General features: G+C 39.6%; 1 protein-coding gene across 2 annotated transcripts in view; it reads left to right on the forward strand.

Moving 5' to 3' along the window:
- Positions 1 to 5,748: 5,748 nt before the first annotated feature.
- peli1b (pellino E3 ubiquitin protein ligase 1b) overlaps positions 5,749 to 27,471 on the forward strand; it is a 38,557-nt gene continuing 16,834 nt past the window's right edge. For both annotated transcript variants that reach the window (XM_066696529.1, XM_066696530.1), the window contains exon 1: positions 5,749 to 6,084. The gene's annotated coding sequence lies outside the window, so the exon portion shown is untranslated. The remainder of the gene's footprint in view (positions 6,085 to 27,471) is intronic.

Here is a 27,471-nt window from a genome sequence, read left to right on the forward strand (position 1 = left end):
AACAAGATCCTCCCGTGTAGTTCTGGGCTGATTCCTCACCGTTCTCATGATCATTGAAACTCCACGAGGTGAGATCTTGCATGGAGCCCCAGACCGAGGGAGACTGACAGTTATTTTGTGATTCTTCCATTTGCGAATAATCACACCAACTGTTGTCACCTTCTCACCAAGCTGCTTGACGATGGTCTTGTAGCCCATTCCAGCCTTGTGTAGGTCTACAATCTTGTCCCTGACATCCTTGGACAGCTCTTTGGTCTTGGCCATGGTGGAGAGTTTGGAATCTGATTGATTGATTGCTTCTGTGGACAGGTGTCTTTTATACAGGTAACTCCCTTTAAGAGAGTGCTCCTAATCTCAGTTCGTTACCTGTATAAAAGACACCTGGCAGCCAGAAATCTTGCTGATTGATAGGGGATCAAATACTTATTTCCCTCATTAACATGCAAATCAATTTAAAACTTTTTTGAAATGCGTTTTTCTGGATTTTGTTGTTGTTATTCTGTCTCTCACTGTTAAAATACACCATTAAAATTATAGACTGATCATTTCTTTGTCAGTGGGCAAACGTACAAAATCAGCAGGGGATCAAATACTTTTTTCCCTTACTGTAGGTATTCATTTGATTTTAGGTCACATTCGGATATTCTGGATTTTATGGGGGACAGATAGTTATCTATCTTTTTGTATTCTTGTCTCACAACCATCTCTGAGTACGGTTTGATCTTATTTTGGCAAGTCCTTTAAGGAATCTACACAAGTTCTTATTTAGAAAAGCCATAAGAGTACTCAAGAGGAGCATCAGAGAGACTCAGTTGGCAAACGGGCAATGAAGTGCTTTATTTTTGTATTTTCTGCAGGCTGTTCATGTTGTCTGTGCCAAGTCCTGTATGCATGTGGAAAAGGAACGGGGACAATCCAGTACAAATCTCTTTCACAAATGCAAGCTGATATATTTTATCTTATTTGACATATAGCATAAGTTTATAAAGTCAGCAGTATGTGAACAATATGTATTTTGGGACTCTGTTTATTGGTAACCACTTTGATTTGACAGGTAAACAATGCAAACCAAATGTTTCCACCTTCTTCATGATAACTAAGTATACAATTGGTATGAATGCTAAATGAGTCCAAGGGACATTTAGACTGCGAAATGTGCTACCTAATTGTTATGTTAATAAGGGTCTAGTAGAATATGAATATAAATGTATGCGCATTTGTGTGAAAATACAATGTACATCCACAACAATGTCATTTTCTTTTATCAAACACTGGAATGCACAAAACATACAGAGCGACCTTACTTTGAGTATCACAGTATAATGTGTGTTTATCTACTGTGATTTGGTTCGGGTTAGTTGGAGTCAAATGGCATGGAGATATTTTCTGCAGTTAGTGATCAAGCTTGTCCTTTTTTGAAAACCTGATGGAACATGCCTTTCTAAGTCCAGGAAACAATATGTAACACTGGGAGTGGTGCTAGGATGAGAAGCTGTTTTCAGACCCTTGGCCTCCTCGTATGTATTTGATATGTGACCATTTGGACACAGAATATTTAGAAGGTTAGATTATTGTACTGGGCCTCTTCTGCCAATAAGAAAAAAAATGAAATGTGACACAAAATGGACACATGATTATAATTTCCCAGTGTCTTATTGAGTTAGTTTCCCGCAGAAAGAGGTAACAAATTAAACAAGTTCAAGTTTTTGTGTGTGTAAAACGACAGTACTATCACACCACAATTTTCCTGTCGTGCATAAAATGTTGAATCAGCACAGAATGACTCGAATTACACTGAAGTGCAGCCGAAGTTCTTACAACTGAATGCCTTCGCTCTCGTTTTTTCCAGCCCCTCTGTTCCGCAGAAAGTGACGGTACAAATAAGGACTGGAGCGCGGCACTGGACACCAATAAAAAAGACTTGGGAAAATGACACAACAAAAATGTACGCTTATGGAATTCAGCCAATCCTTCTTTTGTTCCTTGCAAGTTTGTAATATTTAAAACATTCTGTAAACATATCTGTGTACTTGGATACTGTGTCCATGGCAGCATGACAACAGCAGACGGCTGGCTTCCAAACAGTGCAGTGGGGAAATTTAACATTTGGTTTAGCACTAGTCCTAAATTTGTATTATGTAATCCCATGGCACGAAATCATAAACAGGATTAACAGTGTCCTCATATATTATAGTCTAACCAAAGTTAGTCAGCATGCACAGAAGAATTTGCACTTGGGTGCTGTTGCTATGTTGTGTTAGTGCAACAACACAAATACTGCCTTTATTGTATTTCGTTACAGGGCACTTGCACAAATGCTGAGCTCTAAAGGTGAGGTGTCTGTGATTAATAGGCACTTCCCGTTGCAGCTTAGGAATTTAACTAACAAATGATACAGGTTACAGGGCACCAGCTGATCAATAATATCCTTACAGAGTTTCATTTATAACTAGCGTCTAAGGAGTGGGGATTGATGTTTCACTTGTTTGATATGTTGCAAGTCAAATTGTAGCCTTCAGCCAAGAGCAAACATAAAAGATAAAACATAAAAGAAAGTGTCGAGTAATAATAATGATATAATTGTACTGCATATAATAGAAGTTATATTTACTACAACAAAAACCTAATTTCATGTTTTATTGTTTAGTGAAATGTGGGAAATATATTTTTTTTCAAAAGCTGGACCTGAATTGTATTACACAGAAAAACAAGTTGAACTACAGCACAAGATAATTAATAGATAGATAGATCATTGAGAGTAGACTGTAAAAACAGTAAAAAAAAAAATTGGATGTGTAGAGCTCAGTGTGGCATGTTTTATTCTGTCTGTGCCCGGGCAAATGCAGTGATAATGGATTCTAAAAATCCCCCTGGAAACACTTCATTCAGGCTCCATCAGAATTACTTTCTTGAGGACTTGAAATGTAGTCTTATTACTACACTGCTGTAACCCCTGTTGTCTGGAGGATTGTTTGATTGATACTTTATCTAACACCTATGTCGCACTGAAAACACATTCTCTTGTCTTTCATTGCTGTATGTTTGTAGGTCATCAAGGTCAATGAGGTAGAATGACTGGATAAACTGTGCCAGATAAGCTGCACTGAAGATTTGGGCTCAAATGACAGTTTATCATTTCTGGAAAAGTTTGACACTTTTGATGTCTTGTGTTTATTACTGGGATTTAAAGCTTATATTTACATTAATACATTACATGAATTAGTTTTTGTAATTATGTCTATACCAACCATAAGCTACTCTGCATTATTCCTATTAAGGTAACCATAATGAGAAATATCAGACAGACAACATATGTATTTGTGTGCTTGTGATTAAGAGGATTAATTCTGTGTAACCTCTTAAAAAATAAATGCAAAGGAAGATATCAAGACAAGTTCAGTCATGAATCTGAACTTGTCTCAGTATCACCCAAAATATAAGCATGGTGTTTAACTGCTATTGACACTTAATTATATTTTAATTAATACCTGTCTGCCTTTTCTACTTAGCATTGGGCTCACATGTTGGCATTTCCAAATGTAAATCATTATAATCCCTCAACATTTTGACTTCTACCTTGATCAGGCTGTGAGTGTCTGACTTAATGATCTGAGGCTGACGGCTGAATATCTGAAATGAAAGAGCGTGAGCGAAATAGCTGAGTGGACGGATATAATTTAATGTACACATAAAAATGGCTATAAAGCACAGATCTGGAAAGGGCACAGAGGAGTCAAGAGATTGTTTTGTACAATAATAAGGAGCAGATGTTCCTGTTACCTTCACCCACTTCTGAGAAGTTCAGAATCAGCTATGTGCGTCAAGACCTTTCCTTTTGTCAAGAATACCTCCTTTGTCAACCATAAAACAATTACACGTTTCATGATAAGAGAACATCAAACATATGCTGAATTTAAAACCTGATTCTTGCATCCCTTGAGACATATTCTGAGAGACAAGGTAGGGCAACAGTTAAGGTGGTTGGATATTAGAAAGACCAGTTTAAAAATGCACTTGACAATGGGCCGAATGTGTGGAAGCTTTCATGTTTTTTGTTGTCTGTTTTTTATGTGGTGGGAGGGGACAGGTTTAAAGGAGTTCTGCTTAATTTATATAGAACATTTCTGTTTCAGTCACTATTTCCTTGCGGTGACTAAACAGTTTGAAGAATGCAAGAGAAGCACACCATGGTAGCATCAGTGGGAAAAAAACAGACGGATTTGCACTTTTCTGGCGGTGTGCTATTTTTGTTCAGCGTTGTTGGTGTCAGTGCGTTTATAACACTGCGTTTGTCTCCTTTTAGCAATTCCATGTGTTAGGTTCTGTACACCGTTCCCCCCCACATAAAACGTTGACTGGTTTATTCTCTGGTATGACTATATCTTTCCTTGGTGTGAGATAGTAATAGAGCTGCAAGCATCTGTTTTTTTATTTTTATTGATAGACCACAGTCTGTGAATTTGCGGTGTTGTTTTTTTTTTAACCCCTGCTGAAGGAACCGTGGGAGTACAGAATTCCATTTAAGGTTAGGTACATTGGATACGGCCTCATCATACAAGTGCATTTTTAGAACACCCTGGAGAATTAAATAGATATGTAAGATGGGCCAGGGAAGAGATCTGGTATAAACTGATAGATGTCAGGGCTATGTGATTTGCATTTAACGCCTTCCATGCAAAGCTGCTCTGTGCCCCTAGAGACACATTTACAACTGAAAACAATACTCAGCCTCAATCCTAGCACAGCACAATAAGCTATCTATCGCCAGACTATTTATTATTTACATTTCTGACTTTAACCCATTCATGCTACAGCTAACTAATACATATATTATATCATCATCATCACCTTTACCGATTCACTTCTGGATTAAGGCCTCCCCAAACGATTTCAGCATCTCTTTTCCAGGTCACACCAGCAAATCTTAATTTAATCTTTTATGTGGTTGTCTTCTAGATATTTCTTTACCTATTGGGATCCATTATATAGCTTATTTTGTCCATCTTTGGACTGTTATATATATATATATATATATATTTTTTTTTTTTAAAAAAACATGTAAATGATAATACCTCAACCACACACCACTTTCATTTACATATGGACATTTTCTCCACAAAGGTGATAAACATACAACATTGGTACTTAAGTGAACCAGTACAAAACAGAAGCTGCAGACCTATATTTACCAGCTCAGGTGCATACATTCTTTACAATGTTTAGACCTATAAGTATAAATATTTAATATCTCAACAAACACAGGCCGAGTGCATGCTTCACCATTACACTCCAAGAGAAGGGTCAAGGAATTTGTTTTACATACAATGATCAATAATAGGGGCTGTTTATGATCTTTTTTTTTAAATAAAATAATATCCTGCATTTATTTTTTATTTTTTTGTAATAATAATAATAATAATAATAATAATAAGAAGAAGAATTTGTCACACTATTTAAAACACAAATCCTTTTTAAATGGCTTTGAAATAAATATATAATGTATCAGATATAGAAGACACATTTGTTTAACCTTTAATAGTAGACAATCACACTGAAATAATTCACTTTCCATTTGTTGTTTGGATTTAACCAGCCAAACAATCACTAGCACTGACCTAAACCGTCTCCTTTGTCTTTCCGTAGAGAAGCATCACGGGAATTGTAGTCCGGCTTCAGCACTTCCTCCAGCATCACAATAGCGCACGGCAGGAAAAACGCATCTGAACTACACGCCCCACAAGCCCCCGCGACGCCACGAGTGACGCGGCAGGTATTTGTGTGACTCTGACCTAAAGGGGCCAGACACTGCTTATGGTCAGATCCGATTACCCGCACTCGGGTCGTGTCATCGATCTATTATTGAAGGGAAATAAAGAGAAGAAGAAGAAGAAAAAGACAGGCGGGGGAGAGACCGAGCAGAAGTTCAATGTGGCTGCTCTCGGTTCGCTTCAGTCGAGGATCTGTGCTCACTTGCCTTTGTTACAGCAAGTTTTCCCTGCTACGCTACATTACGAGGCATTAGGAGCTGTTGCTGAGCGGACCTGAGCCCCAGCCGCGACGAGAGGGAGTCACGACACCGCCGCTGTGAGTAGATGGCAACAGTGTGGAAAGACAGGCACTCTTGCATCTTTTCTTTTGTGCTGCCTGATCCTTGTGTCCAATTTCTTTCAGGCAGGTGACATAAATAAAGAGCAGTGTGGTGTACTCCGCCGTGCTACACTAGTGACAGGACCGAGATTGCGCGTCCTGTCCCATTATTTGATCGCCTCAATACCCAAATAGCCTAAAATGAAGAAGCATTGTTGATGTCCTCCTCCTTATTATGCATCGTCTTACAAAGCACGACTGTGTGCAAACATTGTGTCACACTGATAGGCTGGGCATTTGACAGATCGCTGTAGTAAAGAGACCTATCAAATAAACGAAATAGATCAGTATGTGCACTACTTCCCGCCGTCTTCAGTGCTGTGTGGAGGAAGCCAGGTGTGACAAAATCACTCGGTTTGCTATTTTAATAATGTACTTTCGACCGTCGTGTATGTTGTAGTTGAACATCTTGACATGATTTTCGCGAAGTGAACCACAGGCTGCACACAAAAGGGGGTCCCCTTATGCTGCGTTAACCCCTCATCGTGAATGTCTCCTATTGTCCTGTTTCTGTGTGGAAAAAGACTACACGTTATTATATACTGAACACAACTGACATGTAAGCGTCTCTGATCTGGGGTGAACTTTCTTTTTTCTTTCTTTCTTTGTTCGTCAGTGCACTGTTCACGAAAGCTCACTACAGTTTCGTCATAGTAAGCCATATGTCTGAGTCATTTTCCTGCTGGGTTTAAACATGCATTTTATGATAAGGTTGTGTAAATGCCCCTTTTCCTTTAAAGATGGTGGGGGGTGGGGGGGTAATTGATGGCAGGCTTGTATTGTTCCTAAAGGATCAACTGATTTGCATACATCCCAGAAGAGCATCTGGAGAGTCAGTCTTTTGTCCCATTTTGTCCACTTTTGTTCCTCCCTGTACGATACAGTAAACTGCTTTTGTGTGTCATTTTTGCACTATTTCACATCAGTGTCTTCAGTTGTGTTTGTTTCCATTTTTTGTTTGTTTACTTGGCAGTAAGTTGTCTAGTCCAAAAATAAATTCATTAATAAAAACAAAAAGGGGGGGGGGGCTGCTCATTTGGAAGCTAAGGTCGTCTGGTGTGACCCCTCCGTCTGAGTGAAGTGTAATCAAGAACAGACTGGTCTTTATTTGTATTATTGGTTTGGCAGGTTATAAATAAACCTCTGCAGGACACGGTGGTGTTTCCATTCCAGAAATGGTCACTGTGGTGTTCTCCGTCCTTTATTTAATCGCGTTGGAAGACTTGAACCCTGGATACGCCTTGATGCTGCTTGTGGTTGGGGAAAAAAATAATAAGTCAGGATCGTTTTTCACTGGTGTCAGTTCGTGCAAGTGCATTTGTTAGCCAAAAGTTTCCAAAAAGAGGGCGTGTTACCCGGCTAATTAGGGATCAAAACAAATGGCCACCAGTGGGTATTTCTCATTAAATGAATGGCGCGAGAGCAGCAAAGTGGGTATCGGATTGCCTTGGTACTCGAAGTGGAGCCACCGAGGGCGCTCGAGGCGGACTTGAAATGTCTATCTAATAATACATTCCGGGATCGCAATGTCAAGATTACAGTTCTTAAGCCTTGTATTAAATTAAGAAGTGCATCAAATTAGGTAACCGTGTGTCCCAGAAAAGAACACTACAATCCTTAAACGGCCTAGTGCCCGGGAAGGAGGAGAGTGGTGGAAGGAGGGATGGACTTTGAGGCTAGTGTTATTCTGCCCCAAGACACACTAACCTCAAAGGTTGAGGTGGTCTGGGAGAGGGTGTCCTAACACTAGAGTGAGTGAGGTCTCTCTGGCCCTGTCTCACTTTGTCCAGATGGCTGTACTGTCAGCTGTGCAATCGGAGGACAATGCACCTTGTGAGGCACGCAGGAGGAGTGAAGGTTACGGAGCCCATGCAAGCCATGCCTTAATGAAGTATGAAGATTTTTTTTTTTTTTTCCGAGGTCTGGCCCGTGCAGTATTGCAACGACAATGAAGCGACAGCCCAGGGCAGTTATTATAATAGCAGATGGGTTGGGAGGCCCATGGCAGTGTTTGGTACTGTAAGGCTGAATCAGTCACTGAGTCCCTGCTTTTGTCTGTCTGTGTGTGTTTGTGTCTGTCTGTGAGTGTGTGTGCGTGTGTGTGTCAATCCCACAGAGTAAATCAACTGGGACCTGGTGTCTTCTCCCACTTCCAGGAAAGGAGGATTGTTGTTTTTTTGTACAGGGCTTTAATGCTGAAGTGTCAACCCCTTAACAAGATACGGCTCTCGTATTTCAACCCCACACCCATTATTTAGCTGTTAAAGCAGATAGTCTTGCAGAACCCAGTATTCATGGCAAAAAGCAAATGGATGGAGATACTGGTATTAACTAATTAGCTAAGTTTCCATCTCTAACATGTGGGAGATTGCAGCTTGACTAATCAGACCAGACGTACAGTATTTCCCAGTTACACAAGCTTAGATCAGTTGTGTTGGACAGAACAAACTGTAGTTTTGTTCCCTGGTATTTATTTATTTTCAAATAATCAAATACATATTGCATGTAATAGGGTGTAACCTTTGGTGAATGTTAAATCCATCAGAGTAGGAGTTATTGCAAACACCTGTTCTTGCAATGTTTTTTTTTTTTTCCTTGTGTTTATTCTAGATACATTCACTGTATGGTATTACATATGTCAATTATTAGTAATTCATACTGTCCTAAAGCAAGGCTAAACTAGTTTAGTTTCAACTTACTGAAATATCCAACAGGGAAAGAATTAATGTAATCCATTAGTTTTTTTTCATAGTTTGGAAAATGTAGATTTATTGTAGCTTATGAAAAAGTCTGTTGCAGATGTATCCCTGCAGGCAACTGATTAGACTGTTAATATTTTGAGAGCTGATATGACATTTGTGTTTGTTACAGGTTGAAGTAAATACATTTTTGATGTCTGGACTATAGGGGGTAAGCATTTTGTACTACAATATGTAGATGGAGTTAAATCTTGTTGCCAGTTAACAGGCAAAACAACAACGTTTCCACTAATCGCTATTTCTGATCTCCGAGTCAGTTCTGATTGGGAGTGTGCATATTACCACAGCTCTTCCTCTTGTTTGTTTTATTCGCTGCTCCCCCACTTGCACAGACAGACGTTTTCAAGTTAAGGGATTTGATTTTATTCAGAAACGATGGCTGTATGTGTTTACGGTGGGGGAAAAAAAAAGAATGCATCTTACAGACTTTTTTTTTTAGTTCTTGCATTAAATTGTTGAACAACTTCCAGATAAAGCAAAGGTTCCAGTAAAAATATATTCTGGAAAGACTTTGCATAGCTAGGAATGCACCGAGGAAGCAAACAAGTGTTCTTCCAGAAACATGGTACAGTAGAATAACTGGCAGTGCACCCCCCAGGCAGGTGCAACATTGACACATTTCCCTTGGCCACTTCCTTACATTCAACTTTGAGAAACCTTCTCGCACATTTCCTGAAACAGTTGAATATCACGAGATCACAATCTTTGTAGGTCATGAGGATATTGAACAAATTAGAAATGTCACGACGATGGCAGAAATACTGATTTTAAATTCATGCTTGTAATTGTTAGTTTTAGCTGGGTTTTTTTGTGGCACTTCTTGGCTTCTCATCATGGTTTTTGGGGGATGCAGTGGAAGGTTTTCTTTTCATCTTGTAGACCCAGCCCTTTTTACTATGTTTGAGAGAAGTCTGGAAATGTAGAAGAAATTCCACCATGTGTGATCAGTAGTACAAATTGTGTGACGTGACCACAGCAGGTTTGTTCCACCCTAGACTTTAAAACCTGGGGATGGTTTATCAATAAGGAACCAAGGTGTAGCTTTCCTGAGCAGTCCTTTCCTAGAGGTTTTCATCAGACCGGATGCTTATTCCCACAGGAATCTCTATGACCTCTGAATGTGCCCTGTGATATCACTCCTGTCTCTATGGAGGAGGAAATTCTGTCTTACAGCCGAGGGATCCACTTGCATCCCTCCAGCCTGTACAGTTGAGCATACTGTCAAAGGGACAATGTGTTTTACAGTGATGTGATCCCAGGCTTGATCCTTCTTGCTTTTTATTCATTGTTCTTAGGAAATGTTAGATATCCCCAATGGCAATGTTTCCCAGAATGGGTGCTTAACGATATCCTGAAATGTTTTCGTTTGAGTTCTTTAAAACATAACCAATTCAAGCTGGCCTATGTTTTCAACTGTGTAATGTGAGTTTTTGTTGATTTTCTAGATAAAATCATAATGAGGGCTTGCTCACATGTCCACTGTTTGTGGTTTATCCAGAAATGATCGGTTCATCCTGGAGTTCACACTGTGCACTTCATCTCTCTGCTGACGACGCCTCATGAAGTTGGATTGAACAAGTGAGCTGAAATGGCTTTGAGTTACAAAATGTGATGTAAGTGCATGGATACTGATACTGCCTTCAGAAGATCCAAGCTGATATTTACTTTAGTGATCCAATTTAATTAAACGTATATTTTTGTTTTGTAAAAGCTAAACTAAACTAAAGATACAGCCTAGTCAATCTGTGCCCCACAAATCAATTTGACTACCTTGGGTTAAAGCCAATCTGTTATCCTCTGCTGTGTCTCTAGTAGCTCAACTAGAAAAAAGGGAAGGAAAAAAAGGCATTTTGCATGAGCACAGTTTCATTTTTCCGGAGAGCAAGTAGTATGTTGACGTAAAAGCCTCTGAATCTGCTAGTGGGAAATATGGTCAGGTTTTCAAGGAGAACAAATTTCTTTGTGAAAAAGTAGGTCAGACAGTGGGTCTATAAGAACCTGCTGCAGTTTCAGTGGAAAAAAATGCAACTTATTTCCACAAGAGCTTTATTCTCTTGCTTACAGCTCCGCACGCTTACTGCAACACACTGAGGCATTCATACTAATTTATAGCCCTGTTAACACCTTCTCTTCGGTGCCACGGTAAGCTCCTGTAGGAACAATCTTTGGTCTAAAAAGCTTAGGGAAGTTTAAAACTAAATCATTTGTTGAATTAAGAAACAAAACGGAACAATTTGTTCACATAGAATAGATTTAACCAAACACAATACTGCAAAACAGTGAGACTGCTTAATTTTGCTCGGTATTCATGAATGTAAATTCCTCCATGCCAACGGATCTTCCTGCCAGCCGGGACTTGCAGAGCTGTACTCCGGTTCCTCCACAGCAGCAGCGTGATCGAGGCTGGCTGTCTTCACAAGCCCCTCTGGAGCTGCCAAGGCCTCTGCCGATACATTGTCTGTAACATCGAGTGACGCCTTTCCACTTGTCAGGGGAGCGATTTCTATGATTTAGGAAATTCATCCAGTTTTGCATCCCTAGGAAGTGCGATTTCCTTACCCCGTTGTTGAAGAAGGAAGTGGAGGCTCTTTAATGGCTTTCCAAACATACACTCATTTCATACTGGAAGGGCAGTTTTAACACCTGAAATGCGGCATCTTTGTTTTCCAAAAAAGTGATTTAAAATCTTAAGGAAAAAAGCCATACATGCCCACAAAAGGCTCCTTTACCATCTACCCTGCCATCGCCGCCTCCTCAGAGAGCCATGGTAGTCTGGCTTCCCAACGCACATACAACATGTCTCTGTGTTTGTCTCCAGTGTTACAGGTGCTTGCTAGGAGACATCTCTTCTGTTGGGATGTGCAGATGTTTAGAAATATAGCCTTTTCAATGTTTAGATCCTGGCAGTACATGAGGTGTCTGTAATTATTACCAATGATTTATGTGTTAATCAGGATTTGGTCAATGTGTTTATTTTTTTTTATTTTTTTGAGCATGCATGGTCCAAATAGCCATTTGTTGTGCTTAACTCTTTTCCTCACTAGATTTTGCAGTATCCCTGTTGCTTAATGGTAATTCAGAAGATTTCATACTGTTATAAATAAATTCAGAGCTTCCCTAGTTTTGGGTTTTCTAGGCATGCTATTCTAGTAATGCTGCTGTGGGGTCTGTTAATTCCATATGTATTAGATTGGCAACTTGAAACGAACATATTAATTTAACTGTTTATTTCATTATCTTATTGTGTGTCTGTGGTGATCATTACCTTTCTATTGTTAGGGATATTATAGGGAGTTCTGGAAGGCCTGAATGGCAAATAAATCATTCATCATCAATGGCAAAGAAAAAAACTCATGATTGTCTTTTCATCTCTTCTGGGAAAACTACATCTGTTCATTCCAGGAAATTAAGCGGGAGGCAATAAAGAGCAAAGGTGTTATTATTTTTTAAATGTTTATTTAGTTACCAGTTGCTGGTCTCGTTGCAGATTGCTGAATAATTAAAGGAGTGAAATCCTACCCCTTGTTTCTTTCCATCTGCCTGTATTAAAAACTCATTCATCAACTATGGGACTGGTATAACAGTTTCAATACTGTTACACAATTATACTATGATTATTTTTATATAAATGGGTTTAGGCCCTATTTGTTTTAGTTTTTATGATCCCCATCACCCACTTCAACAATGGCATGTCGGTGACGTTCCACAATTGTTTGCACGCGGGTCTTTGTGAAAGGTCTGCAGGCTAATCTAAAGACGGGTGTGCGTGCCGGTATACATATTACTTAAGTGAGTCTACAACGGCAGTTATCAGCGTTGCTCCCAGGAGGTGTCGGTAAAAAGGCTGGGGGTCACAGTTCTTGCTGGTGCCGTCTGAGTGAATGCCAGGGCAGAACATGGCATTCGTACCGGCAGCGCGGGTTGGACCAGAGGTGCCGCTGAGCACTTCACTGAGGTCTCGTAGTAGCTGTCTTGGTAACTGAGGCAGTCGTCTATTTATAAGTCACTTGCAGTTGTGCCACAGGACAACACATTTTCAAAAGTAAGAAGGGATTTTCAGATGCAAACTACTGTTACAAATGTTGCTTTTGGTAGATGTAATACTTTCAGTGCTCACTACATTTGTGTCTTTTATGGTTCTTTCTTTTGGCCATCACATTCTCCAAAATAACAATACAAAATGTGTAACCTGCCAAGAAATATAATAATAATAATTATAATAATAAAAGTGACTTAAAAAAATAAATTATAATTTCATAACCTTCATTCACACTAAGTTTTTCGAATGCTGAAAGAATGGAAGAGGTTTTAATAAATCTTGAGAAACTCCCCCACAGATGTTGATGTATTTTAAATTTGTTATGAAAGTACTTTTCTCTAATTTGGCGTATTTAGATCGTGAGTTTGCTCAGACGGAAGCATTGATCTACAGGTAGAGGGTCTCGGTGGGTTAATCAGATCTGTCGTGGTAATGTAACCGCCTGGTTGCCCAACCTTTGTGCTTGTGAAGTTCAAACATCTCTCGCCACAGAGTTGGGTGTGTCTGGAGCCGTGTGAACTGCCCAGCAATGTTGTTGGTCCCGATTTTCTAAGACCTTGAGAAACATCCGGGTCACATAATTTCCTAGTAATCAAAGAGGACTTGAGGTTCTGTTTCACACTTCTTTTCTCATCCTCTCAGGAGTTTTATTTGGAAAGACTCTGTTATTTCCAGGGTATGTTGCCTGTACTGTATACTGAATCTGTAAGCTGCTGGTTAGACTGTCAGGAACATGTTTTCCTAAAAGGCTGTGCCGAACCTACAGGATAATCTGTTAACAAGGCCCAGTAGCAGGGTGCCAGTAAAACTACCTCCTAATAACCATTAGATTTAGCGGTGAACCTCCTGTTTTAATCCACTTCAATTGCACTGCAGTCTATAAAGGTTTATGAAGGGCAAATGCCATGCCATTATGTAGACAGAACTGGAAGGATAATTTGCATCTCGACTTCAGTTTACATATATTCAGAGATGCATATTTCATTAATAATAGCATTTGTTATGCATAATCCATCCCTGCTGTATCCTTTGTTCTTGTGACACATTTACATATAAATCATTCAGAAGGATGTTTTTGGACACAATGGTTTTTAAAGAGAGACAAAAAATGAAGGCAAACATGGTGAGGGGGACGGGAAGGTGAGACCTTAAATACTGATTTTAACTTTTCAAATCTGCATACTTAACAATCATGCGCCAAAATAGAACAAGCAGAGTATCTCAGCTGTAAAATGGCAGCAATCTTATTTTGGGACATTATTCTATATTTTAATATCTTATAATTATAAGGATCATTACATGGTGGGTTTTGAGGTGCTATTTCAGTAACTCTATACTGTACCCTTCAAGGAGGGAGGGAGTTCAGTGCTTTCTTTTCGTGTGGGTCATGTTTAAACTGAAAATGTAAGTTCCTGCCACTTCAAAGAATTTGTGTTTCTCGTATTGTGCTTCCTTAATGTGTCTCAGGGGACGTATTGCTGATTCACCAGGCTGCATCGGCCCCCATGTTTACCACTCTGCTTTCAAGATTGTTCTTGCTTTTAACTTTATTTCAGTAATTAGGCTGTACTCTATATGATAATGATTGGTTGTATATAATATTCAGAAAGTAGTGGAATGTTTGTAATGAAAAGCCACCAGGATGCTGTTTTATGAAGCACTTTTAGGTTGGAGCTTGCAAAATCCACTTTAATAGCATTGAAGCAAAGAAAAGGAGAGAAGCATTTGAATAGCACAGACCACCTTTACAAGAAATAAAAAATCTCTTGGTTTCTAGCAGTATTGTTCTCTGACAGGCAGAGAGACAGAAGCCAGCTATTGTTTTCAGGCTTTGAGCCTTTTAAGTGCTTCAAGGGTTTTATGAAAACATTCCTAGTATTTCGAATGAGCCTGACAATGTACATCACTTGAATGAAGTTGTTATTTTTCAGATTTTCAGTTTAATGTGACATTTTTACTACCGGAGTGCACGGAGATGCTGATCTCCAGCTCTTCACTGCACCTGAGCTAAAGATTTTCAAGAAGGTGCTTCCTGTTCTAACAAAACCTGCTCAATGTGTTGATTGAAATTAACAGAGCCCAGAAATGGGGGTCTCAGTTAATCTTACTGGTCATACGAACCCATTCTGCAGTGTGTGAGAGTGTGAGGAGATAGAGTGTATTTGTGTGGTGGGGTGGAGGAGGGTGTTGTTAACATACAGAAACAGATGGAAGCATTGTTTTAACATTGGCCTTTTTTTTTTTATTTGCTGTTGCCTGAGCTTGTTAAAAACTAGATCCTGCTGGGAGGATGAAATCCCAGCCTGTTGTCTTCCTCTCTGATAGCAGTGGCCAGGTTTTGACTTCATGGCAAGGGGCAGTGAGTCTTCTCATTAGGCCAAGGTGAGCAGTCTGCTTTCGGCAAGTGAGTCCACTGCTGGTATGAGCAAGACCATTAACAGCATCAAGGCGGCACACTCTTGCGGCCTGCAATGTTTTTTCCTGCTGCTTGTGCAAGACAAAGGTCTTTAGCTAACAAGCATCTACCCTTCTTTTAGTCTAATATTTTAAGATTGGTTTGTCTTGTTTTTTGTTTGTTTTTCACTGTGGGTATTCAACTGAAATTCTATAGTTACATTTAGAACATGTATAGTGAACTAGGCCTTTGTTTCTAATGTTAGCAGTATTCAAGACTTATGGGTGAAAACTGGTCAATGTTTTTCTTCCCACAACCATTAGAAAGTTAGGCTCTATTGAAAATCAAAAGCATTTAAAAACAAAGCATGAACTCGAACTCTTTTTTGTTTTCTCAGGCTTTATTGTAACTTGATTACAATGGCTTTTTGTACAATTCACCTTCTCTCCTAGATGTAAGCAATGTAAACATTTTAAAGAAGGAGCACCACTGTGTGTTTTCTATATGAAATCTTTGTGCCAAGCAAGAATCCTTGTTGTTGTACAGGACTGTGTTTTTGAGTGGCTGATATCGTCAGAAGGTAATGTCACAAATGCAGCTAATCCCCTCCAAACTCTTAGTCAATGTAAACAATTATTCAATTAAGAAAAATGACACGGAAGGGGTTGTGACTTTTTCCAATCCAGAGCATGTTACTGATCCATAATTCACTTCTATCCAGTATCTACCCATTGCCTGTTCTGTATCTGTTTGTTCCGATTTCAGGTTTATGTTTAGCTCAGAAATGTGTATGCAAGTCACTAATAAAATGGAGCGAGCCGTTCCGCGTGGTTGCGAAGAAACAAAAAAGCCTTTGCTTGTATCCTCAGGCTATTGGGAATGTTGGGAATAGGAACGTGATGGAAATGTGCAAAGCATTCAGCTTCACAACTTGAAGACCTCAGGCAACACAATTAATCTGCTCAGCCCTCACACCCCTCTCATAACTGGCCCAGGACACAAGTCAGCTGTTTAAGATTTCTGCCCTCCTCTCACAGCGTGGCCTGAATTAAGTTTTGTACAGTATGTTTTAAGCACGCTGATGCTATGAACACAGTAAAAACCATGAAAGAGAAAAGGCCATTTGGTCCAGCCAGGGCTTGGAGCCAGTTGGTATCCAAATCCACATGTGGCCCGCTCTTTTAATATCTCGTGGTTAACCTTGCAAGTTTCGCTCCTTGAATGGCTGGGCTGAAAGTAAATTATAATTGACAATAAAGCTTAACAAAGTTGTGGGTTGTGTGAGGTGGCTGCCTTGTCTTGGGTATACAAAGCATTTAGTAGGCCACATTAGAGGTAACCAAGCTTTGGAAACCAGATCCCACTTTGCTTTTAATTTTGCTTCTATTTTGAAGACCTCTCCCTCTTCAATTTTTTTTTTTTTTTTTTGGTGATATGTAGTTTCAAGAGAAGCTGGAATCACATTTATTATAAATGTGTCCCCTTTTTCTCACTGTTTTTTGGAGTGCTTGATTTGAGTTCAGGACACTTGACTGTTGGAGTGGTTTTGAAAGTGGCTGTTATTTTTCTTCTCTCTAGGTTTCCAATAAGTGTGTCATTCTGTAAATGGAGCCGAGTTTTAGAAGCATTAATTGACTTCACAGTTGACAGAGCTTGAAGAGCCTAGATGTTTGTTGACTAACTGTAATTTACAGTTTACATCAACAAATGGTTCTATAAAAAGAGCCAGGTTTGACCTATATTTTGTGTGCCATTCTGGTCACTTTGACTGGTCTCACCTTAAAGAATGTAGGAAAGAGATGAAAAAATCTGGATTTTCCCTAAATTATCAAATCACTCTGATACTGTTTTTTGTATCTGAAAGTATACCATGAATAGTGGATATAGACTTGGACGAAAAAACTAAACAATACAATACCAACAAGAAAAAAAATCTTCACAGAGAACAGCTTGATTTTATTTATGAGTTGAAGACTGTAGATGGTTTGGCATTGTATGAATCTGGCTAAGAATTGCAAATTCCTTTCATTACACTTATATTCTTGTAAGCAGAGAGGAGGCATTGGCTACATTTGGTTGGATGTAGGCATTAACAAGCCCTTTTGTTACCAGGACTGATTATTACACAGGTCTACCTGCTTTGCGGGTTGCTGCCCAGCACTGTTATGTTCGCATACAGCAGCACTATGAACACATTTCACCTTTTCACATATCAAGGCTAGTGCTTTGGGAGAAGGGTAGAAATATGCCTTTTGTAATACATACATAACTATTGCCTGGAGTTGTCTCTAATGGAACGGTCCAAAAAAGGAACCTAATCTGAGCTACTAACATTTTCATAGCTGTGCGGTACATCTGTATTACTATTCATACAATGTACACTGGTTAAATAAGTGTCAGTGGGTTTAAAGGTCCTATATCATAACACACTTGGAATTTACAGATTTTTCTTTTTGAAAGGGGGTGCTTTGATAGAACATGCAAGCCCGATAATCACTTCTGTCATTTTGTGATTGATGCTGCCTGTTTTCTTGAGTTTTCTATCAAGTACTGCACTGCAGAGATCAGACAGTCTGTGGAATGACATTGTTCCACCTTGCGTAAAAAAAAAAAAAAAAAAAAAGAAAAAAAAAGAAAAAAAAAAACTAAAATGAGAGAGAATCTCCCGTAGGTGTTGCCTTGTGATAGAGGTTTGCGTGATAGCATCTCCACTGGGACTTTTACACAGCAGTAACTTTTTTTTTCCCTTTGGTTTCAAGAAGTTCACAGAGAGGAAGGTATAGCCACAGTCCCTCAACAGTCAGGACATACAGCCCACCTGTTTCACGCTTTAAGACTGCGTTTGATTCACTTGGGAACTCTCAGCTGGAAATCTGAATGGAACGTTATCTGGGAATAAAAAATCTCATCTCGGCTTTATAGTAGTCATTTTTCTCAGGATATGTTTAAACCCAAATTAATTTGCCAAGAAATAAAAATAATAATTGTGTGTGTGTGGCTTCATATGTTCACTATACAGACATTGCCTTTTGGAGATAACAGGAGCAGGTGGTAACAGGTTTAAATTGCAGTTGATCTAAAACAAGGATGTGCAGTCATGCTTGTTTAAAAGTCATTCCCCTAAACCAGCTTTTCTTGTAAACTCTCCAGTGGAAGGTGTGAACTTTTCTGATTCGTTCATTTATTCATCTCTACCCCCAAGAGAATAGGCAGAAGTGTGGTAGATTGCGGGGAGAGACTGTGTAGTGCTGCGTTCCTCCATCTCTGTGTATCTCACAGTTGCTAGGCACCAAACAACACGTCTAGTGCTTACAGCAGTGAGCGTTCAAAGTTCTGTCATGTTTGGGAGATGCGAAAAAAAACAACAAAACAAAACATTGAGTTCAGTTCCAGACGTTTGTGCAAGAGGCAAATTGTGGACTGTGGTTAAAATGAACCAATTCGCTTTGCTTTTCACCCCATCTGTCTTGCATTTAACAAGAAGGCTTGGTATTGTGTATTGCCACACTCAGCAAATTCCCAGCAAGATTGTAATAATTAGACTGCCCTTCTAAACCTCACACACGGTGTTGCTGGACACCTGATGTAAGATGTTGTGTTACAGACAGCTCTGAGTGCTGGGGATCAGACTTGCAGAGACTGCTTCAAAAGCTCTGCAAAACCAAATCCATCTGTGCTAGAGAAGGAAACCGGATTGTTTAGGATTAAAACTTCTAATGCTCTCATATCCTTTCACAAAAAACCCCCCAAAACATTTAGTTCTTCTATATAAGACCACACATCCCCTCCCCCCCTTTTTTTCTGGCCCTTTGCATTTTCGGGTTTCTGTGAAATGTGTTGGCCAGCCGACAAAAGCCGAGTTCGTAGGATATGCCTGCTATTCATGTTACCAAGTATATGGATGTATTTAAATCTAGCCTATATAAACAACGACCAATTTGTTTTCACTTTCATATCCAAATGACAGTTGCAGGAAGTAACACGTTTCCGTTAAATAAGTGGAAAGGAGACAGTTTCCTCCTTTCTTTCTCCCACTCGATCCTATTGCAGTTTGTGTAATATAGCTGGCCTCCCCTCGTGTACGCTCGCACACTGCCCTGAAACAGAAAAACCTGGGGAAAAAAGAAATGGATTTGTGTGCCTGTTAACATTATGAACTTATTTCATGGTATTATGCACAACTTAGTTGCCTTGGCAGAACTAATAAATCTGTATTTCATGGACATTTTACCATCTGTAATCACCCCAGTGTGCACCAAGCATAGTGTGGACTCTAGGGACGTAGTGTGTCGCTGGTGATCAAGTCTTGTCCAAAATGAGAAGTGACTTCTTTATTGGATAGACCTGCAGTCTGAATGAGCGTGAACCTGCGAGTCTGTCAGGAATATAAATTTTAATATCAGTTAGTGTTCTCCAATACCTGACAGTGCTAGATCAAAAAGTAATAAAGGAATGCAAACAAAGATCAGTGCATTTCCAGTAGTGGATGTTCACCTGAAATGAAGGGTTTAAAACTAAAATTAAGTATGAGATATCGCTGTCGTCCCATTGTCAGTGTGCAGTGTTTGCTTAGAAATTAAGATAGTGTCTTGAGTTAATGGCGTTGTCTTCTACTGAACATTTAAAAACGAGGTGAAAACAATTGGTGGAGGGAGGATGGTTATAATGTGCTCTAAAAGGGTATTACAGTGTGCACATTTGGGCAGCATGTGCTATTTACAGATGAAAGCAGCTGGTAATGACTTTGGTGCTGGAAAACATAAGTCTCACACAAATGTGTTTATTGAACCCAATGGAACATCTGAAGGTGAGCATTCCAGTGTTCCAGAGAATAGAACACGAGCTGTTTCAAATTTAATAAAGCCGGCTTCTGAAGGGTGACTCTAACGCACCACGTGAATGATGTTTGCAGATCTTCTGAGAGAGAAAAAATGCATTTTCCTCATGCTGCAAAAGGGGTGCAATCCTCAGTCTTCTACATTGAGGAAAGCGCTCAGCAGGTACAATTCCTTGTGTGCTTTTGTGAGATCTGTGTATCCCCGTCCCTACAGTGGAGGCCTCCTTCTGATAAGAGTGCCAAGTGCAACAGACATGACAAGTACAGGCATGTCCAGTGGCTAGAGATGAAGCAGACGGGTTCCTGCCTTTTTTCTTATTTAATGGTATTCCTCTGAGCCGAGGTATTACAGAACCGCCCCATTAGTACATTGTGGAAGTTTTGGGTGTATCTGTATCCTTGCTGCAACAATGCAAACTCTAATAGTTGTGATCCCTTATGATTAGACGGCTGGTCTTGCTCAGGCATAGCTGAAGAGAACACAGCCTTTGTTTTAAATCATATACCAGGTCACCCAATGCTACACCCGTTTCTTCTCAATAGGCTTTTTTTGTTTAATACATTTACTGGTCAAATAACAGTTGGTTGTTGGTGCCTGGTGCTAGTTTCCTATATTATCTGGTGTTTGTCTTGGATATTACTTAAGAGTGTTTTAGGGTCTCTGCATCTGTGTTTTTATTCTGATAATGTCATGATTTCACTAAATGAATACATCAAAACCTTAATATATTGTTTGAAGATTGTCTGTGAAGATTAGTAACACAAAACGAAACCATATGCAGTTGTAAATGTACCAAATCCATAAACGTTGTAAAGTCTTTTATTTTACTTTCATTCATTGTTTATCCCTATCCTCTTTTGTAATAATATGCACTGTAAGTACAGAAATCCTCACACGGATTGATCCAAGATGGAGATTTGTATACATTTTATTATTGGAGATCAATAATTTTAGCCTTACGTGTTCAGTTCATGCATAGATTCCTATTGCACGTCTGCACTGGGAGACAGTGTTGTTGTTACAGTAGGAGTATGGTGATCATGACTGGATTACGATCGGGAATCAATACATGCAAATACTTGCAAGCCATTGAGTCGTCATGGAAGTTGTGTATAGACACAGAAGGCCTAACGTTGCTGACATTAAGAAACAAAGCAATTGTGTTCTTTAATTACTCAAATACTTTAAAAAGGAATGCAGTGGGGGGGGGGTAACAAAATGTAATTAAGCCAATTATATTAAATTAGAAATACACACACAAAATCAGCTGTTTTGGCTTTTTAACATTTTAAATTAGTCAGATGTAATCCTAAAAGGCATTTTTTATGTTTTCACCTTTCACTTAAATATATGAAGTTCTCATTTCCTTTTACCAGGTATGTCATTCATGACATTTGTGGCAGAATCAATCTGCTGTCTTTAAGTGGGATTTAGTGGGGCTTCTGCTTTAATGATTTTGAAAGGCCTTGGATAAATTAGAATTAGAATGATAGATTGGAAGATTTTCTTTCACAAATTGGTCTAAAGAAGTAGCTTATTTATTCTGGGAAATAATATGATTACACTTTCCTTGTATACGGTCTAGCTTCACTTCATAGTTTCGTAACTAAGAAAACAAAGTCAGTCTCATCCAGAGAATGTGTGTCATCCTCCTAGGCTGATGAAGTGGAAGAATGATAATGAATGAAGGGGCTCCCTGTTTAGATCCACTTGAGACCTTTGTGTTTGTGTTTTTATTTTTATTCTCCAGTCAGTGAACTGTACCAGCGCTGGCTAGTGGTGTCTGGTACCTTCTTCCAAATCCACAGCGTAATTCATCATTTACAACAGTGGCACTATTGTATTCATGCGATCTAGATGAGAGAGGTGTCGCTTGTTCCATTTGCGCAATAAATTAGTAGTGACCATACAGTGGAGATAGTGGGGAGTGTGTCCCTGCCCCCCCACCCCCCCTGATCTAATGACCTAGTTTCAGTTGTGTGTGTAAAAAGGCAAAGGGAGCACGTGCTCGATTCACAGGCATTCATGGTTAAATTCAGTGATGTCAGACTTGCTAAGCTTTTATTTATTTTTAAATGGCTCACTTGTGGTTGCAAATTTTGTCTTGCTTTTTTTTTTTGCGTTTTGTGTTTCTTTTGGCACACACGCTCTCACAATTACCTCTTGAGATTTGTGCTTTTTTGTATGTCACTTATTTTGGAATGTGTGACAAATTTACAAGAGCTAAATAAACTTCCTATATAATTTGTTATAAATAAACACATTTCATGCTCTTGGGAGTGACAGTAAGATTTGATAGGCTCTCTTTTATTCTCCCCCATTCTGAAGTTAAATCCTTCTATAGCACCGGACTTTAGGTGTCTTGGCTGGTCTCTGTTTATCATATTTTCTTTCTAGGCATGGATGTCTTGGCAGGCCTCTCTCGCTGATGTCACACAGGAAGCCTAGTCAGAACACCCCTGACCACACAGGGATCTGTGAGAGCCCTGGTCCTCCACCCACTCTTCCAGCCATCATTACAAACGTCTCTTTTCAGTCATACTTTCACACATGCAGTTCCACCGATTTACACCAGATGTTTAGCTTTGTTTTTTCACTTCCTGGGACTGAACGTGTCATGTATTCCTGAGAGCGTTGCAATGGCAGCTGCAGTTTAAGGACAGCCCCTGTAGGACTGGCCAGCTCACAATGGAGAATGTTCGTTTTTTTTAAATGTCAGGTTGCTTTACAGATGTCTAATGACTAGATGCATAGCATTATATTCAGGTGCGTGGAAATTCCATATGCATGACATTCAGATTTAATGGAATGTGTCGCCCAACACTGGGTCTCCCGAGTCATTCCATTGTAGCCGTTTGGCACAGCTGGCTTGCTGATTGTTTGATTAATCGAGACATTCGGTAACATAATTAAGCAGGTGGTAGCCCAGCACTGGAATGCATACAAGGGAAGCTGCTCAAATATCTTTTGCCTTCTAGGATGTATTTAATGATACTCAGTCAGCATGTCTCCCCACGCCAACGCTGTAATGCTTTATACTAGATCTCAGGATGGGAGACCCAGGCTGATTTGTCATACTGTCTGGATCTACTGCTGCAGTCTGGACCACACAGTCACAGCTGACTGTGTGACTGTGCACAATGTCATGTAGAGCACAAAAACCTAGAACCAGGCGGTATTGCGTGGGCCTGCATTCATTTCTTTGCAGACGCACTGGATCTGTGCAAGGGAGACTGATTTCACAGCCTAGTCTTGTTTCCTGTGCTTGAAGCCTGCTACTACCAATCCATAGATGGATTACATGGTTCACTGAGGCTTGACAAACATTAAACCGGTGTTGTTGACACCAGTTTGATCCTTTTATTACACTTGTGAAAATTATGTGATCCTTTTAGAGGATTTTGACACAAGGCAAGATGCAGCAGATGCATTCAGTTTAATAATATTCATTCAGCATTAAAAATAAATGAAAATGTCAATCACATGGAAAAAAATAGATTTGTAAAAACGTTCAGTCATTTAAAAACGGAATTTATTCCAATCCACAAAGTGAGTCAAAAGAAAACAAAGCGCTTTCCTGCATGCCCCCAACCCCATTAATGCAATGTACTTATAATCCTGTTTAGCCCACATAGTTCTGCAACCTCTCTTTCGTGCAAAACGAGGTATACCTGTAATTCTATTATGTAATTTTGTTTTGATCATTGATTTTGAAGATCTAAAGTGAACCATGTGTTCCATGTTTTCTGCAGGAAGAGGTGTAGTTTTGTTGACCCTTCCAAGTGAGGATTTCCTATCATTTCCAAAACACAAAGGCAGCACCTAAAATAAAAGTCACGAGCTAAAGCAGGTTAAAGGCAAATACCAATTTTTCATCTCGGCCTTTATTATAGTTTTCTGGTTTTCATTTAGAGAAGTGCTGTACCTTAGTACTTGCAATGATTTATGTGTTTTTGATTCAGGGAAATCAAGTTCCTTATTCTGGTGTGTTGGTCTTGTTTCTAGATTACCCACAGAGACAGATTTCCTCCTGGCTTCGTACTTTAAATGTGACTTACATCTGTCCTTCACTAGTTGGAATGAATTTCACTGTGCGTCTTTACTGTATGCAAGTGTAGCAAACTTTAGGTGAAGAGATTTTCATATAGTAATCGCTTATATGACTGCTGGGCCAAGAATTTCAAACTTGCCTGATTTACGTGGATGTCTCGGCACACATGCTCTAATGTGGTTGTTCAGGCTTCCTATTCTGTGGTTGAATGTCATAATTCTGTGCTTTTAAACTCCACCCCTTTTCATTCCCATTTAGAGTTGGAATGTTGTACACATTATTATTCATTATATCAGATTAAGAACAAGCAACTTGCCTAATCATGTGTTTTCCTGTTTTATTATAAAAAGCCTTTAATGTGGAGCAATAACCTGATAAAGTACACGTACAGTACTAGACTTGGACCCCTGACAGACACACCCATAGAAACACTGTACAGTCCAAGCTTATAGTCACTTTTTAATCATTTTGTTAAACCTTGTGCTGTGAAGAGGATAAACAAAAGATTTTGTCCCAGATATTCTGAGAATCCTATGTGCCGGAGATGACCTTTTTTACTCCCAAAACTTCAAACTCGGTGGAGATCGACAAACAGTTGCTGTTCAGAGTGGGGTGTATTGTCACTTTTTAAAGGATCGATGAACTGGTTGATGGAGAGGACATCGCAGAAAAAGAATGGAAATGTTTTCAGGGCATATTTCCACTTTCCACAGTGCAACCTACAGTGTATTTGGATCTCAGTCTAGCTGAATCTCTCTCAAAACCAAACCAAAACAACATCAAAACTGGAAAAAAACAATGACTATCAATTGTCTGCCTTACCAGCTCGATAACCAGTCTGCCTCCTGGAACATTAATAATGCCCAACAGAAATTCGACCTACTGCCCAAGGACATCTTGATTGGCACTGTGCTCACTGTGATTCTCCATTAGGGGCAACTTTAAACCACAGTGGCATTATTCTCACAGCACCGATTTCTCATGCCACTGTACACTCACCTAAAGGATTATTAGGAACACCATACTAATACTGTGTTTGACCCCCTTTCACCTTCAGAACTGCCTTAATTCTACGTGGCATTGATTCAACAAGGTGCTGAAAGCATTCTTTAGAAATGTTGGCCCATATTGATAGGATAGCATCTTGCAGTTGATGGAGATTCGTGGGATGCACATCCAGGGCACGAAGCTCCCGTTCCACCACATCCCAAAGATGCTCTATTGGGTTGAGATCTGGTGACTGTGGGGGCCAGTTTAGTACAGTGAACTCATTGTCATGTTCAAGAAACCAATTTGAAATGATTCGACCTTTGTGACATGGTGCATTATCCTGCTGGAAGTAGCCATCAGAGGATGGGTACATGGTGGTCATAAAGGGATGGACATGGTCAGAAACAATGCTCAGGTAGGCCGTGGCATTTAAACGATGCCCAATTGGCACTAAGGGGCCTAAAGTGTGCCAAGAAAACATCCCCCACACCATTACACCACCACCACCAGCCTGCACAGTGGTAACAAGGCATGATGGATCCATGTTCTCATTCTGTTCATGCCAAATTCTGACTCTACCATCTGAATGTCTCAACAGAAATCGAGACTCATCAGACCAGGCAACATTTTTCCAGTCTTCAACTGTCTAATTTTGGTGAGCTTGTGCAAATTGTAGCCTCTTTTTCCTATTTGTAGTGGAGATGAGTGGTACCCGGTGGGGTCTTCTGCTGTTGTAGCCCATCCGCCTCAAGGTTGTACGTGTTGTGGCTTCACAAATGCTTTGCTGCATGCCTCGGTTGTAACGAGTGGTTATTTCAGTCAAAGTTGCTCTTCTATCAGCTTGAATCAGTCGGCCCATTCCCCTCTGACCTCTAGCATCAACAAGGCATTTTCGCCCACAGGACTGCCGCATACTGGATGTTTTTCCCTTTTCACACCATTCTCTGTAAACCCTAGAAATGGTTGTGCATGAAAATCCCAGTAACTGAGCAGATTGTGAAATACTCAGACCGGCCCGTCTGGCACCAACAACCATGCCACGCTCAAAATTGCTTAAATCACCTTTCTTTCCCATTCAGACATTCAGTTTGGAGTTCAGGAGATTGTCTTGACCAGGACCACACCCCTAAATGCATTGAAGCAACTGCCATGTGATTGGTTGGTTAGATAATTGCATTAATGAGAAATTGAACAGGTGTTCCTAATAATCCTTTAGGTGAGTGTATAGAGCTGGGCTGAACTGAGCACCCCTTGTTTTTGTGTTTCTTTTTCGATTTGTGTGGCCCGGGTTGTGAGGCATCCACTTCTGGTGGTGTTTGGCGTACTGGAGATGCTGAGGACACATGACAGAGGCAGGAAAGAGTTTATGTGCCCAGAATTGTGCCCAGATTGACTTGTAGTGAGTCAACATGCCTCTCTTGACTAGACAGCCCACACACGGGCTGTGTCTGTGTGGGTCTGGAGGAGGAAGAAGCCATCGCACAGTTGTGGAGGAGGGCAGACACTTTCCTTATATAACTTGGGCAGGTGCTAGCTTGTTTTTTTGTTAGTTGTATGTATTTATATACTGTATGCATGTAAGTATTTATTCACTTAAGGTAGCACATTTTTAAATCCTGTTATTTAAACCATTTCCTAAAAAAGGCATGAGAAGGAACCAAATTATGATATACACTTGACTTTATTTATTATTCACATTTATTTGTAATTTAAAATGTTTTTTGTCCACCCACTAGTGATTGGATACATTTTCCATTGTAGGAAAAAACATGAAACTTTTCTTGTATGAGGGAACTTCCCCAGAGTGCTGGTCAAAGATATTACATCCAGCATTGACATGTAGGTTTAAAGCATGTCGGGTTTTTTTTTTTTTTTAGGTCATCATTTCTAAAATTGGGACTACTGTTTGTAATTCAGAAATTCAATAAATATGGTTACACCCTTTTTGGACTTTAAAATAGAAAATTAAATTCCCCTGGACTGCTGATGTCATGTCACAAGAATAGGATTAATTGGAAAGAGAAACACTTATCTGTTTTTAGTCCCAGTGTTGTTAGATTATACATTTAAATTTTCGGTTAAATGCAATAAAAAAGAAAACTAGTCCTTTGTGATTGGCATTGAATCAAAATCATACCTGAAACAATTAACAAACTGAAATAGATTATTGTGGTAGAGTTTTGTATCCGGATTAAAGAGTGTGATATTTTTGTTAAATAAGGACAGGTTTTAGGCTGGTAACTAGGAGGTCA

The sequence above is a fragment of the Amia ocellicauda genome, chromosome 23 (assembly GCF_036373705.1).
Source record: "Amia ocellicauda isolate fAmiCal2 chromosome 23, fAmiCal2.hap1, whole genome shotgun sequence".
NCBI lineage: Eukaryota > Metazoa > Chordata > Actinopteri > Amiiformes > Amiidae > Amia > Amia ocellicauda.